This window comes from Hetaerina americana, unplaced genomic scaffold, assembly GCF_022747635.1.
Source record: "Hetaerina americana unplaced genomic scaffold, ioHetAmer1.1.p SCAF_1, whole genome shotgun sequence".
Lineage (NCBI taxonomy): Eukaryota > Metazoa > Arthropoda > Insecta > Odonata > Calopterygidae > Hetaerina > Hetaerina americana.
Genome location: NW_027286069.1, coordinates 26,682,873 through 26,700,526, shown reverse-complemented (window position 1 = coordinate 26,700,526; position 17,654 = coordinate 26,682,873).

Here is a 17,654-nt window from a genome sequence, read left to right as displayed (position 1 = left end):
GTATGTGATGTGGACGGCGTGAGTAGTATTGAAAAAGTGAATGATGTGTTAACGGTGCGCGATTTTGCACGGTATATGAAATTGAAGAGTGCGTGATTATGGACGGAGTGCGGTGATCGACGGAGCGTTGTAGGTATGGTGTGAATCTAGCCCTTGTGTGTTGGTAAAGGTGCGGTTGGTAATATTTAAGTGTCATTGTAGAAAGAGCATTTTGTCTCATGTCTGTTCTTCTTGTGTATGTATGTATGTATGTACATTGTAAGAGTGACCGTTGACCAGGCTTGACCCTTGCCACCAGGACAATTGCCTAACTGCCACGAGAATTGTATAATAATAATAATTTCACATCGAAATAAAAGGTCTGTCCCAAAAGTAGTATGGCATTTTTTTCCGGATGGACGGGCGGCGGTTTCTCTGGCTGGGTTCGAGGGAGGATAGCCTCAGGAAAGGCTGCAGACCAGTGGCAGGTGACTCCCAGCTATTGCGAGCTCGTTTGCGAAACCTCTATAACGTGACCTCGTTATGGTCCGTTATGAACCTGTTATTGGAAAAGCGCTACGCCATCAAAATTTGCATAGAGCTGGGCAAAGCCGGGTAAAAGACTCTTAGCATGCAAGGCAGGTAATGGTGATAACACCAAGGGTAGATCAGGTGGTTTTGTTTGGCGTGGCACAAGTTGTTTCGGGAGAGGAGAGAAGATTTGAAGACGCAGGACGCCCTCCGACCTAAAAAAGTGACGAAAATCTTGCAAGAGTGAACTTTGGCCTTTATTGAACAGGGCTCTCTTATTAAATGCTCGCATAGTTTCTGATGAACTCGGCATCCTTAAAAGTTCATCTGGTCAGGTTCACCCGCTCACCTGGCCCAGATGCTCTCAGCCCTAAATTTATTCGCAATTGCGCTTCAGCCCTCTCACAACCTTTAATCATCTTGTTTAATCGCTGTTTTTCCCTAGGAACCTACCCTCCTCAATGGAAATGCACTAATATCATTCCGATATATAAAACAGGTCCCAAGAATGATGTTTCAAACTATCGCCCTATCTCATTGCTTCCAATCTTGTCTTCCGTTTGTGAACGTATTACTCTCAACAGGATTTATTATTTCACCTCTCCCTTTTTATCTTCCCAGCAGCATGGTTTCCTCCCAGGCCTGACAAATCTCGCTGTCTTTCAGTACCACGCCGTCATGGCAATAAACAAATCAAGTCAACTTAATGCCATCTACCTTGACTTCTCCAAGGCTTTCGACACCCTGCATCATCAATTCCTCCTTTATGAACTCAGCCAACAGTTCGGCATTCATGCTATGTTCCTAAGCCTTCTCTCTAGCTTTCTCACCCACAGAACCCGGCGTGTGATACTCTCGGATACTTCTTCCTCTTGGTCTCCTCTGACGCCAGGGGTTCCCCAGGGCAGTGTCCTTGGGCCATATCTTTTCAATTTATTCGTCAATGATCTTCCTTCCCGACTCCTTTCCTCCCGGGTCCATACCCTTCTCTACGCTGATGATTGCAAGATTTACAAGCAAATTAATAACACTTCTGACTGTGTTCACCTTCAACTTGCCTTACATAAAATTTCCCTATGGTGTGGTACCTGGAAGCTTAACTTAAGCCCTGGAAAATGCAATATCATGACTCTTGCTCTGAAAAAAACCCTTGATGTTAAACTACTCAATTAACTCAACTCCCTTAAAAAGAGTAACGACCATGAAAGACCTTGGCGTTTTAACTGACCATGAACTAGATTACTCCGATCACCTACAGACTGTAAAAAATAAAGTAATGTCCATATTAAGCCTTCTTTACCGCTTCACAGAAATTAAAGATCCAATAGAACTCCATTCGTACTTCTCAACAATTGTCCTTCCCATAGTATCATATTGCTCCCCAATTCGGTCCACCTCATCCCCAACTAATCTTAAATCCCTTGATATTGAGTGAATGTATAAATTCTGTCAATAATTTTTTTTAATCGACTCAGTCCTACTACTTTTGGGAAAGACCTTGTACGTGCAAAAACATTGGCTGGGGGCGTTAAAAATATCTGCAGAGTAACAAAATATGTGTTTTGTTTCATGATTTTAATGAGAGATCTTCCACAGGTATGAATTATACATACTACGAGTCGTGCAATTTTTGGCAGCATGAAATTCGTCGTGTTCGTTACATTCTGTAACCGAATAATTCATTAGCGCATAGAGATGTAGAATTAAACTAAAGTATTTTCTTCTCAGTATTCGTAGTATTCGTCTAAAATAGCCTAATCAGCCTAAACGGGGGCTCACATACGTAAAGTCTGCGGGCAATCATATAAAAAATTGGGATTTATATGGCACATTGTCGAGGGAAATGACTCAAAGGTCAAGGAACGCTGTTACCACGCTCTTGTAAGGCCTCATTTATAATATGCATGTAGCGTATGGGATCCGAGTGAAAAAGGCCTTATTCGGGAAATTGAGAAGGTTCAACGCCGGGAGGCCCGTTTCGTTAAAAACCCTTCAGACAAAACGAAAAACGTCACTGCAATACTAATGGAGTTGGAGTGGGAATCATTAGAAGAAATACGATTCAATGCTAGGTTGAACTTGCTAAAGAAATTCAGATTCGCATGTTTCAACGCCGAGGCCTCACAGATTATTCGCACTCCAAGATACATTGGTCGCTTGGATCATGTACGCATATAAAATTCGGGAAATGGATCCTAGAACTAGTAGACTCAAGGACTCCTTCTTTCCACTTACAATACTGGATAGCAACTGTTGGGTCGTAGATGGCAAAAATTTCACTTGCCACCCTCAGCATCTAGGGAATACTTAGTTCTACTTAAATGCATGCACTTTCACTAACCTCGTGTGTTTTGTTGTCAAAACCCTTTCTTTCCGCATGAACACATTAGAATACCATCAAGTAATGCAGTGCTCTTTGCATTATTGGTTGCTCTGCTTTGTTTGTTTTTAACTTCTCCCTTCTATCCATCGTCTATCCCCGTGGGGAGACCCTCCCACTACCTGCAGCGTTGGGTCACATTCCCTACTTGTGTCCTTGGGAAGGAGACCATTGTATATTTCATGTCCATGTGGTAGTGGACTTACGCCTTCTTGCTTTTCAAATTCTAGCTTTCACGTTATTGGATTAATTTCATACTGCATCCTAAACCATAAACACAGTAATCAACCCGAAAGTCGGCTTGGTAGGTGATGGTAGAGTTCACCCAGTACTAAGCCCGACGCAGTGTGACATTTACACATCAGGGTGGTTATGGTTTCCCAGGAAGATCTGGTAACCGAAAAATCGCATAGCTTGGGTGGAGCTGCAGGTGCCCAGAGACTTGCCCGGGAATCGAGCCGGGGACCCTTCGGTCAGTAGTCCAACGCTCTACCCCCTGGACTACCGCGACCCACACTGCATCCTAAGGTGCAATTATTTGTTAGATGATAGTATATGTATTTGTATGCGTGTTGAATGAAATGATTTTTGCATGAATGAATACGCCACTGTGGGTATGGTTTTGCATGTATGTGTTAATTTGGCATGCGGTTTAGTCCCTTTTTACGGGTAGTGACCTAACACCCCCCCGCCACACATCGTTGCGACAACTTGCGAGGCATACCAAGATGTAGATGTGGATGAAACCCAATAGTAATAGTCTAAAATTGTCTATTCAGCCAAAAGAAATGCCTTTCCCTCGAGGTGAAATTTTGGAGTGAAGACATGATTTAAAAGCATATTATAGAAGATTTTAATGAAATTATTAAGCACAGTAAATGTTATACCACGTTTTTATTGGTATTTTGTAATATGCCCCTGTATCTAGAAAACGATCATGACTTGGCCAGTTCTTTCTTTGTCTCCCAGTGGATAGAAAAGAAAAATTTCAGGAAACATTTATTAAAATACGAGTATATTGTGTATTCAGCACTGTTTCGATAATATTGTGTGCATACCGATAATACTATATTATGAATATTATGCACATACATTGTCCTGATAGCTATATGGAACAGCATATACTCTTGATTTATCGTTTAGTAGAACACTTCCGATTATCTAGACTTGCCGGCATTTTTCTCAATCAGTTCGAAGTTTTTGTCTTTAAATTTTTTGCGAGCATCCTTCTTATGAGCTAGTTTTTTAAGAAATGTTCGATCATTTCCACACCTCGAACAGTGGCGTTCACTAAGCAAGGTTACGACCAAAAGAACCTCTTCAGGCTCGGTGGGTGGGTGCGAATATTGAGGTCAAGATAAAAGGGATGAGAAAGGAGAAATGAGAGATGACCGTAATGATGGGGAAATGAATGCAATAAGAGAAGATTAAGTCGGCGACCGGGAAATTTTGCTTGCAGGGGGAGGACGATACAAACACAAGGTGCCATAAGCTGATTTTCAGGCTTCAACTTCAGCGGTTTTTTGTTTACGGCTAAGTTTCGATTTGCAACGCGGCACAGTACATTCAACACATTCAAATATGGGATAAACAAAGTTTCATTTTTCCACAGATTCAATATATCTGTGGAAAAGTGCAAATTTGTTTTTCTCATAACGTAACACAGGCCGAAGCGCTTGTTTTTATTTAGTTTTTCAAATCGTCTCGATCTCATCCCTCTTTTTATTTAAATGTGCTTCCTAATATGAAGGGTAATTTAGTAGATGAAATCCATTATTTACAGAACGATTTAAATTTCTCCATATGTTAAAATTAATGTCTTTTTAGCAGCGAAAATGTAAGGCATGTATGTTGTTTGAAATATAACTATAAGATTCTCGTGGAGTATGAGCGCTTTGTCATTTGTGGGTGTCCCTTGAAATGCTTCTACTGTGTAATGCTCACGTTTCAGTCGATAAATCAGAGGTTATGTGGTGAAATGATTAATCGCGATGTGTTATTATCGTCTCTCCAGCGAACAAGATTGAGTGGTACGAGTAGTAATTAGATGTTAATAGTTACCTTTTCCCCTCTGTGCTTTCCTAAGTATCACCTGTCAGCCTTGTATTCCACTTAATCTAAGCATTAAAAATATAAACAATATGTTTCACTTATGAGGATATAAACTGTATTATTCTTAACACTTAGGCATGCTATGCCACAAACCCTTTCCTGCAGCTACATAGTTATTATATTTAGTATAGTATATTAAATATTACGTATCATATCCGTCGTTGCGATTCAATTACTATTTGCACACTTTATTTACAACTCCTGCATTTAACTATGTCTAGTAGCACAGAAATAGAGAAAGTTTCTGGTTTATCCTAGAGATAGAGGATAACCAGGAGGTATGCTTCCCTAAAGAGGTCTGGCGCCTATGATATACTTCAGCGCATTTAGGAAATTTCTTCTAAATAAATTTCATGTAATTCGAACTGGGAACGTTTTAAATCATCCGTTGGAATTCGATAAATACCCGGGACCATGAATTCTCAACCAATGGCACGACATATCATCCAGAGGGATAGAATAATGGCCTTCCTTCGAAAATTTGAGGGGATTGAAAGTTAACATGAGACAATGCTGAGAATAAAACAGTCCCCAAGTGTTAGCCTAAGCATTCAGCGTTTGATAGCCGCTAAGGAGATTTAGGTACCAAATATCATCGACATTTAGAATGAACGGTTGGTAGCTCGCCGCATGGTTTACTTATGTTGCAAGGAGGTCAAGCTGGGTGTTTAAGAAAGACCAATATTCATCCAAGGGGTGAGGATATTCGGGAAAGGTATGCATCTTTAACCCTAAGTTTGGAATATGCGATGTGCCTTTGTAATTAAACATGCAATAAACTTTTCGGAATATTAAAATATCTCGAAGCAATTGCTGTGATTTGTTCTCTTGCAAATGATGAAGTCACTTCCTGTGATAAAATTAAATTTTAACATATCTTTATTCAATTCTTGCCGATAGTTATCGGTGTAATCATAAAGAAATATGCACAATATGTTTTTAAGCATATCTAAAAGTGTTTCCTTCAATATCATTTTAACGTAAATCAAATCAAAAAAGGAGATATATTAAAAAATTACTATTTCCTTCCTGCTTTTATGTTTCCTTATAAAAACATTGCTTTTGGTTAACCCTGCAGACTATACTCAACATTCATATCAATTCCTTCGAATTAATAATCAGATTAAGTCAGAATTTTAAGGGTAAATTGTTACTAAATGGATTCAAAATTGATAATCTTGGTGCTACGAATAAAAATTATAATCTACTATCGTTGATTTGTTTCAGAATGGCTAGTATTTATTACGTAAGGGCCATAGAATGACAGGTTAAATGGCAGTTGCAGCATAGATAACCCTCAGAGTTATAAAGATATGGTTACAAAATGTTGCAAACAACCACAAGGGCGAAGATCTGTTTCGAAAGGGGAGATGGACGCATGGAGCGATTGCAGTGATGAGAACATTAGTAAATCGTAACATAGAATATAATCAGGAGATCTACGTGTGCTCCGTGCAATGTATAATCTGCAAATATAAAATAAAAAAATATGCTGAAACTTTCCGAAGAAAAGTCAGCAACAAATCACCAAATTTTATAGCTCAAATGTATTTTGCACGGAGAAATGTGAATTTTGGTTTAGGATATGCTTCTCATTGACCCATGGAGAAAGTATATTTTATTATCTACAATATGAACGTTATTTTTGTAGTTTTCGTTTCTGTGATTAATACCTTAGGGTAGTCATTTTTTGGTTGAGCTGAAGAAAATGAAATTTGCCTGAGGCGATACTCGTGGATTCTTTTCTGTTCCTTTCTCTCAAGCCGATCTCCTTTCTCTCTCATATATTATTTCTGAAGTACTCACACGAATATAATGTGCAATTTTCTCTCAATGGCTCCCTTAAAACGTACTGCGCGTCACTTGCGTGCGCATTCAATTTTAAAATAACCTTAAATTTCAAAATGCCGAGTCATTACTCCTCGCGTTTTCCACGGAACATTTTATGATATAAGATGTTAGCTGAGTTTTGAATCATGGTCATCATTACAACATTTTTTTACAGTGAAGAATGCTTTTACTGGGCAATTTTTTTGCTTCCGGCCGGTCACGGTCTTTTCTTTGCTAAAATTCAGCTATTACCTCTATAGACTTAAGATGGGAGGCATTTTGGTTTACATTGGGTTTTCAGCAGATGAGATGAAAATACATAAGCTCAGTTAGAAAAAACAATACTGAATAATGATTTTTTTTAATTTTGCAAAGGTAAACTTGCATTTGGAAAAGTAATGTAAAAACAACGACTATGTTAACCGTTAACCATCGACCACTTGACGAAGAATCATTGTAGCGAATCAAAACCTAATCAAATTTACTCGCAGTTAAAAGATGTTCTTTCTCTAATTTCCCCAGAATTAACTCTTTCTCATTTTTCCGAACGGAACTTAACCACCTTTCTCTTTTCGGCGACATCTCAAATTTCATCTCCCTTTTCTTAATGTTCTCCCGTCACACCTTCTTTCCGACTCGTCTCTACGTAGGCATGCAAAAACATTTGAGCATAGATCTCTGAGCTCTTGGAAGACCAATCCATTTTAGCATGTTAGATGTTGTTTACGGAATTAATTTTTGTCTGAAGGTCTTACCTTACCTCAACCACCCACTCTTTCCGGGCTTTTTCCATACGTTTTGCCCTCTCGGGTTTTCCCTCTCTTGAGTGTTGCGTAGATTCAATGGTCATCACCCTTGGTCAAAAATCAAGGTCAACCACTAGTCATTTTGACTTCTACCCCCTCTTACCATCGCTCTCTCTAAATCCCCAGAGCGCATTTCCTTTTCCATGTTCTCGTCCGACATCTGAAAGGGAGCGGGGATATTTTGGAGATTCAAGAGATTTAGTTGTATTCGTGAAAGATTACGTTTTCTAGACTTCACTCTAGGCGCATATTTGCTATTATCTTATTTAAACACATCATTAGAATTTCATTTACATTTGCATCACATTTCTGGCGGGGAAGTTACCATTTGTACGTTTGAATGAAACGTGATAGGTTATGATTAATGAAGGATCGCGAGCAGGACCTTTAGAAGACGATACATTTTCTAGTTGTAGGGTTCAGATTCCACCAAGAAAATGGAGCAGGATCCTTTTCCGAGACGCGGAGGTACCTAATATAGAGCATGGTGGTGGAATTCATGTTGAAAATAAGATGGAGATTCGATGGAAAACATTTAATGTTGGTCATGAAAGCCAATGAATTCCTACGCAGAATGTTGGGAATTTCCACATGGAACCCAGGTTGCCTCCACCTGAAACAATAAATTTCCATTTAGGATTCACATCATTTCTACATGAACTCGATGTATTTACCACATGATATCTATCTTATTTTCACATGAGTATTTTGTAGGGATAGCCTTCTCTATGAATTAATGGTTCATCTTTTGAGGACTCGTTTGACAAAATATATCATGCCTACCAATAAAGTAGTTCCTCACTTCAAGAAGAGACTTTATTAAATTCACAGAGAATTTTCAATTCCACTTTCATTCCACCCAATTTCCACCATGGATAATTACTGGCAATAAAAACAGATTACACTTCCATCAATACCCACATCCTGGATGGATTCCACAAGGAATCCATATGGATACACACATTTATTCCTATAGGGTTAAAAATCTAATGGGCCCAGTGGCATAGGCACAAGACAACCACCTCATTTTGCCCCAGGTGCACCCATTGCCACCATACCAAGGCACCATGTATATAACCGAGAACCTCTCATTTTCATCATTACTTTAAAGGGTGGATGTCAGTGTCAATGATGATGACAGTCTTCAGCTTCATCATTTTATGCAGGGTAAAATGGTTTAGATGAGAAAATGAAAACTGTTACCATAAAATTTATCCCAGTCCACAAGTCTTATGTCATTGTATCTATTCCCATACTTCACTGATATCTCACTCTCTCCCATATTCCTTTCGAATGACCCAAATATTGCTATATCCATGAACTCTCCTTTCCTCCCATTTGCCATCTGATCCCACCCATACAGGTACTCTATATGTTCTTCTCATGAGCCTAATATCAATCTCCAAAATCCAATCCAACCCATGATTTTCTTTTATGCAACTCAACTGTTCAACTTGCATACTAAATTAGTGCCTTTGATAAGAGGTTTGGTGTATAACTTATATATTGTCTACAAGAGTACTACTGCCTAATACATGTTATTCTTTATAATTGAGCTTTATATTTCAAGTGACACTTATGAAATATTCAAAATAGTCAAGCAAATAATGGATAGAACATGTCTTTGTATGAGCAGTCTCTTTAACCTGCAGCTGTTCAAGGGCAAATATGAGAGACTGAATCTCATTCAAGAAATGCATGTATACCAGAATTATTATTATGTTACTATTTGCTGATTTATATTTCTATTGAATATTTGTATGCATTTATTATTATGTCATTTAATTTGTAAAATTCTGCAAATATTATTGCAAAACATTAAGAAGCAATTGGAGGTTTGCCATTTAAACTATCTATATTGTATGGTTGCCTTTGTTATGGTTGCCTTGCCCTAACTATTGTAAATATTTGTAATAATTTCTTTAAAATGGGACTTTAGTTTAATAAATGGCTCTTATGGATCAGTAAATAATTTTTAAGAGAGATTATAGTTCTAGTATACTATTGATGACAGAATTTGATAATTTCATGGGTTGCATAACATCAGTTTGATTTGCCCTACTGACCCTATCCCCCTATGCCATTGGATGAACATAGCATTGTGGCATTACTATCTTGACAGGGTACTCGCAATCAACAAAAATATTGTAATGCAATTGGTTTTTTCTTTGATGCATGTGTATTTCACTTACTCATCTATTATTTTACCTGGGAAATTTAAGTAAAAAATATGTGCTTCACATGCTTTGTCATATAATATTAGCTGATGATTTACCTCAATATTTCAGGTTTTTCTCTCAGCTATAAAACTACTGCAATCATAATAGAACCATAAGTACATATATAAGCAGAAAATTAAAACAAAGTTGTGTGACCTTCTTAAGCTCTCTTGCAGTTTTGCAGGATTTGTATTCCTTTTGTACTTTTTAAATGCGTAAAACACGAGTCAATGGTAAAATGACCTAATCCCTGATTGCTAACTACATTTTTAGACTCATGAATTAATAATTTATGACTATATAGTACTAGGATAACTAAGTACATGAAGTAATTACCTTGGTAAATAATATGGCAACTTAATATGGCAAATTTTTGTTTTTAGAGACTATGATCATCATGAAAACCTTGAGTGAGGGTAGTTTTTCCAAGGACTTTTATTCTTAGTTATAAACTTTATGCATTGAACATTCCTTAGTAATTATTAGCCAAGTTAAAAACCAATTTGATCTCTGGTAGTAATCCAGAAAAATAAGAGGGATACTTTCAACCGATGTTTCTCCTATTAATAATGTCCATCTTATGAAAAATGATCTTTGATGGAATTTTCTCCATAATGTTAAGGTCTTATTCACATTATTAGGCAAGCCCTTCCACTATTCACCTATATACAAGGCAAAATACTTGGAATGTTTTCTGTATCTTAGAGAGGATCTTTATCTAAGGACCTTTCCTTTCTTACTTCCCGACAGTCCATTCATCTTCCTATACTCTGCAAACCCTTTCACTCTCTCTCTCTCTCTCTCTACAAACTTCCCATATCCTACTCTCACCTTTCAAACATGTTTTTTACCATATTAGAAAAATATTGTTCACCTCTTTCTATTTTCTCCATCATAAGTCTGTGTTTACATTCCCTCATTGCCTTTCTCATATATCATCATTACCACCTCTTCTGTAACCAATGAGTTTTGAATAATTTCCCTATTCACTATTCTGCTTATCTTGTTTGTAGTTTTTATTACCCCTATTTTTTAAGAAATTACTACCTCTCTTCTTATGTACTAACCTCTGGTCTTCATTCAGGATTTTATCAAAATTTTTCTATTATTATTTCCTTTTTGCCCCAGGTAAATGTGTAACATTGATCATGGTCGATAGCCTTAATCAATTGTAAAAGACGCACCCATACTTGATAAATTACAGTACAAATAATTAGTCCTTTTATTTCAGCATTAACATCTAATTTTCACTTATGGATAATCATTTCTCTTAATGCACCTAGTCTATTTGTTCTCTCAAAACACATTTGGTGTTACTTCCAACTAACACAAGTTCTTGATCCATCTCTGCTGAAGTACACTTCAATCAAATAGGTTCTATGATGAATGAGGTGATTCATTTAAAGAAAATAAAAACATCTCGCAAGTTATAATTTTGATGGAATGAGAAGGTTCTCCTGTGAGTGTGTGTGCACGTGTGTGTGTATGCATGCACGTGCTTGTCTACGATATAAGATATCTGAGATAGAGGCAGTTGTCAAACATGGTGGCTACTATGTACTATGCCTCAATGAACATTGGATTACAAAAAATGAAGTTGATGTGTATAGCATTTGTGATTTTAGTTTAGCATCATTCTATTGCCGATCTGTAGCAACAAATACCAGTACCCGTATTTATGTCTTGAAAGGTATGCTCTTCAAAGTAATTGACTTCAACAAATTCTGTATGGAATTGCACTTTGAAATATCTGCAATCACAATGAAGGACCTGAATCTGATCATTGCTTCTGTGTATCACTCCCTTATAGTGTATTTTCACATTTCTACAATAAACTGGAACTAGTACTATCCCTTTTCTTGACTCTGAAAGCCAATATCATTATTTGTGGAGATCTCAACATAGATATAACACTAAAACTAGGATTGTCAGGTTCTTGAAAATCTTTTACTTTCTTATAATTTATCCTGGGCAAACAAACAGCTCACTCAATTTTCTGCCTGCCTAGATAAGGTACTCACCAATTTTCGTCCTGAACTGTTTAGTATAAGTTTTATTGACTATCTCCTAAATGACCATCAAGGTATAAACTTTTCCGACTCAATAACTCCAAAGATATTCTCAAATAGAGGTAAAACCTTAATCATTAGGCACATAACAATACAAGGTTTAGAAAGTTTCAAACTGCTTCTATCTTGAATCAATTGGCATGGTATTTGCACAGCCTCTGTTGAGCAAATTTGTTTTTCAATTTTTTAGGTAGTTTCCTTGACAATTTTGAACATTGCTTTCCTATCAAAGTACTAAACTGTATGCCCACTAAAGCTAAAAATAATCTCTGGTATACTGGGAGGTTATTAGCTCTTAGAAATGGTTTACTTAGTTACTACCACTTGCAAAACCAGTGAAAGCCTGCATGACAAAGAGGTTTACTTGAAATACAAAAGAGATTATTATAACTCAATTAGGCGTGGAAAAAATAAAGCTTATAAAGATTTTATATTCAATGCAAAAAATGAACAAAAGGTAGCATGGAGAGTAATCAATCAAGAAGTTGGTCATGGAAATGAAAAAGAAAATCTTCTTTTAACCCCAGATGCTGTAAATCATTTTTTCTTAAAAGCCACTGGAGATAATTTGTTCTCCCAAAATGTTGATGCTACCAATATTGGCAATATGCTGCAAAATCTTCCTCCAAATAATTTAAATTTTAAATGGAATTGTACTACTTGAACACTCCATTTGATATTATATCAACTGTTGAAAAATTTTAAAAATCCAGCTGTAAGGATATTTATGGTCTGTCTAGTTTCCTAATCAGGGACATTATTGTGTTCATTGCAGAACTATTAGCTATGTTTCTTAACTGATGTTTTGAGACAGACTATTTCCAAAAGCTCTAAAATATTCCAAAACAGTGCTTGTCTATAAAAAGGTAATAAAGATGATTTAACTAATTACTGCCCCATTTACATAGTCCCGGCTATATACATCAACTTCATTGTTTGTAACTCAATGTTCATTGAGACATAGTACATTGTAGCCACCATGTTTGGCAACTGCCTCTATCTCAGATATCTTATTTCGTAGACATCTCACATTTTGGTAAAATAAAATAATGTCACTACCTAGTCAGAAGGACTTAGGTTTTGATATTCCCGTTTGGAGAAGGGTAACACACTTCTCTAATGAACACTTTTCCGTAGTGTTGTCATTGTGGGCCCTTGTTGCTGAGATGGAAACTGGCGCATCACAATTTTTCAACTCATGAGTTTCCCCAATTGATTATTGCAGCTGAACCTTTTGGAATATACTCTGTCTCTTCATGAGTAGGAGTCCGTTTCCACAGTTTGGAGGGGTAAAATTTTACCTTTTTCACTTCAACTGCCTAAATATCATCTTTAAGAAAATGCTCTTTCAGGCTAATTAGCACACTGAGTTTAAAAGAACTATATATTTCACCATCTCTCAAACTTTCACATTTGAAATCAATCCCGGGAAATATTCCAGACAGATGCTTCACGATGTCATCAGGCGTTGCATTAGACTGGACACGACCAACGTAGAAGAGAGTCCTGAGAGGAACTCCCACAAAGTTATATGCAACAGTAGGCTGCTAACAACATCCAAACACTGTATTTTGTTTGCCTTTATTTCTCTTATAATATTCTTTCACCATTTGAAAACCTTCCTCATCAGTAGAGGTGGATTTGGAACTTTAAGCGTGAAATCCTGGGTTTACACTTTTGGGGCACAAATCTAAGTAATCACTATTGAGGCCCAACTGTTCTTTGTCTTCAGACTTCATTTCTATTGAAAATGTTACAGCTTTCTTTGCAATTGGCTGCAAGGTAATATTTTCAGTAGATCCAGTAGATTCGAGGGCTCATAACTCCATTTTCAAATTCTCAATATCGGCTGCCAAATTGTAAATATTGGACTTATTTACATGGCATAGAGAACACTTCTAGTAAATATCATGGCAGTCAGAGAGCTTTTAATGTGATATCACTAAATCATACTAATCACGTATACTATAAAGATAGATGGAACAATTATATCCAGGCAGCTGTTTCTAAAAATGTAGGCATTTCATTGATACTTTACATTATGATTACCGATTCAAAGTTACTAGGCAATAATTATCCCATTAAATAAAGCCTACCTCTTACTGACTACTCAGGTGATTTGACAAGATTGAGGTGGGAATGGATTAACTTCAATTTTAATATTAAAACTTTACCAAGAATTTGTGTTTTTCTTCTGTTATTCTCAGAGACATGAATGTCTAACCTAACTTTTTAAATTTCTTGATCATTTCATCCTCACCTAGCATACTACCTTGATCAAAAATTTCCCGGAATTTATTCAGAAAATTAAAAATACAAGTTTATTCATCTAAATCTATATTGTCCCCTTCAAAGTAATCCCCATCGACTGCAACACACTTATGCCAGCGCTTGTTCCAATCCTCGAAACATTTTTTATATTCGGTTTTCGGTATGTCCATCAGTGCTTCCTGCGATTTTTCCATTACTTCCTCTCGGCTGCTAAAACGCGTTCCCCGTAATGGTTTTTTAACTCGATTGAACAGAAAGAAGTCACAGGGAGCCAAATCAGGTGAATTCGGTGGCTGTTGGATGGTATTTGTTGCATTTTTCGTCAAAAAATTACGAATAATGATAGCACTGTGCGACGGTGCGTTATCATGGTGCAAAATCCACGAGTTTTCTGCCCACATTTCTGGTCTCTTTCGGCGAATTGCTTCACGCAAACGTCTCATAACGCCCAAATAATACTCTTTGTTTACTGTCTGGCCTTCTGGCAAAAATTCATGATGCACTACACCGTTGTAATCCATGAAAACCGTCAGCATTGCCTTCTTTTTTGACTGAAAACGACGTGGTTTTTTTGGTCTCGGCTCATTTGGTGAACGCCATTCACTTGCCTGATGTCTGGATTGCGTGTCGTACTCATAAACCCACGTCTCGTCTCCAGTAATGATCCTTTTGATGAATGTGGGATCGGATTCAGCCTCGCAAATCATGTCTTTTGCGACGTCAACACGGTCTCTTTTTTGCATGAAATTGAGGTCTTTTGGCATGCTACACGACGGAAACCCAAATCATTAACCACAATGTCTTGGGCGGATCCATAGGCAATGTTCAAGTCCTCCGCTATTTCTCTGATGTTTAATTTGCGGTTATTGACCAACATTTCTTTGACTTTATCAATTTTTTCACCGACTTTCGATGTCGATGGTCTGCCACTGCGTTCATCATCTTCGATTGACTCACGACCACTTCTGAACCGCTCGTGCCACTGGTAAACGACCGTTTTTTTTAGAGAATCGTTGCCGAAACACTTTTCCAACATTTCCAACGTCCGTGCGCCACTAAATCCGTTTTTTACGCAAAATTTAATACAAGTTCGTTGTTGCAAATTTAAATCCATTTCTGCAATTGTAAAAAATCGCCAACACACACAGAGATTGATGTACTCTTGGCTACGTAACTTTTGCAAATGTCAAGTTATGACACTAAGATTTAAAGGGAATATCAACAACAGATGTACCAATTTAACAAAAAAAAACAGAACTCAAATCGGAACGATGGGAGCGCCACACGGTGGTTATTCCGGGAACTTTTTGATTAAGGTAGTATTTCCTCTGTGAGCAGCCATTGTTGATAACAAGATACATGTCATCTTTCTTCTGATTCATTATTTTGCTTTATACCTCAATAATTACCTCTCAATTATCTCCAATTTCCATGAATAATTGCCGCTTAAATTTCCATGTTACCCTTTTGACTAATTCAATGCTATGTTTAGGATGTGCCTGATAGTTGGTGCTTCATATTTAAAAGTTTCAAAGCAATTATCATTTTAATTATTGGTACAAATAACTCAAATACAGGAAACTCTAAATATAATTTTCTAACATCAATTTTTCAGGTAATGCAACAGCTGAGACCAATTTGCACATTTCATTTTAGAATGATGTTTGGAAGAAGTCTCAGGCCAAATATATTTGGGATAGCCATCATTTGCATTAATAACCTACTTAGAGCAGTGAAGATAGAGCTCAGTATTATCTAGGAACAGGAGCACAATAAATGAGGCAGAACAGGTAAACCATGCATCATTATGACAAATGCACTGGAATTGAATAACTATCATCTTTGACTCATGGCTGACACGCATCTAATTAGCAATCCTTTGCTTGATGTTACCAATAGTACCCAAGCCATGCGCCAAATGAGCTAATTTCATAAACAGCAGAGGTAATTTTCAATATTTTGTTAAAGTGGAACAAAAAAAAACCTTTGCCCTTGCAGTGGGACTATCACTTATTTTATTGAAGTTTGCATTGGATTGACAAGGGCCCAAAGACTCAATCAGCTAATTGTTCACAGGCTGAAGATTTGCTCTCAAATTTACTTTGAATGTTTCATAAATCTATGACACAAGTGCCCAAGGAAAAGTTATCATCTAGTTCTACACATAATGAACATTTCGAAGTTAAGGAGATGCAGTCACTTTGGAGATCCTGTTTACCCCAGGATAAATCTAATCAACGAAAGAAACTTGATTAATTGCTTCTCCACATAACATTAATAATTGTCTACAATGATTCACATTTCTCAGATTTAAAAAATTATGATATGGAATGAAAAGGGCAGTGAAGTCCCTTAATTTATATTCAACCAAGGTTTTTTAATTTAGAAGGTTAAATATGACTAGTTTGAAAAATATTATCCTTTGATGCACATATGATAATATGGATATGTTTAATAAAGAATGATCACTAATTTTTTTTAACAATATGCCCATCCTGGAAATTTGGATGGTGCTTCTCAAAGTACTCCCAATTGTATGTGCAACACTTGACTCACCTTTTTCCCACTTGGTGAAGACATGCTACACACTCAAAATCTATTTCAGAAGCCTTCACCACTGCTTCTAACAGAAAAAAATAGTCACATTTGTTTAAGTTTGGACTATAGGAAGATTGAGAACATATTGTGCATAGATTTTTACAAGATATTTAGCAACATCTCTAACAATGTGTGGCCATCCAGTGCTTGGTACAGCATCCAGTCCTTAGCTTTGAAATGTGGCAAATGTAAAAAAGTTTCATTCAAATTCAAGTTCTAATTATTGGGGGAGGTGACTGAGATTTGAGGTATTTTATACCAATTGGGATAAGAGGGTAATTTGTTGAGTGTAGGATATTCAAGGAATCTGGGGTGGAGAAAAGAATAGTATATCTGGCAATGGCATTGCATTATCAATTAACAAGACAGAAAGTAATTTACCATTACCTGCACATTGTTGCAGGTAATGGGAAAATAATTTTCATTTGGAAGAATTCAAGTTCTATGAATTTCCCACAAAATATTGAATAATACATTCAATATATTAATTTAAATTTCATTATATGAATTCAAGTACACAGCCCTTTGGCATACATTGCTTCGTCTTATCAAATATGAAAACTACATCCAAAAATAAATAAAATATTGCTGCCATGACAAAAATTTACTAATATCAAAATCCAGGGAAGAATGACAGTAGATAAATTTTGGATTCTTGAATAAGTATGCATACTATTCGTTACACAAAACATTTATTTATTGAAAAACAAATAACATCCGTGGTTCTACCCTCAAAGCCTTGTTCACCATGTCTCAACTCAAAAAGAAAAAAATAATAGACGTTCCCATTCATTCAATGTCCTCAGGAATAGCCATGAATCTCTCAAAATTTGAAAGTTAGAATCCAGAAGCATGTTCT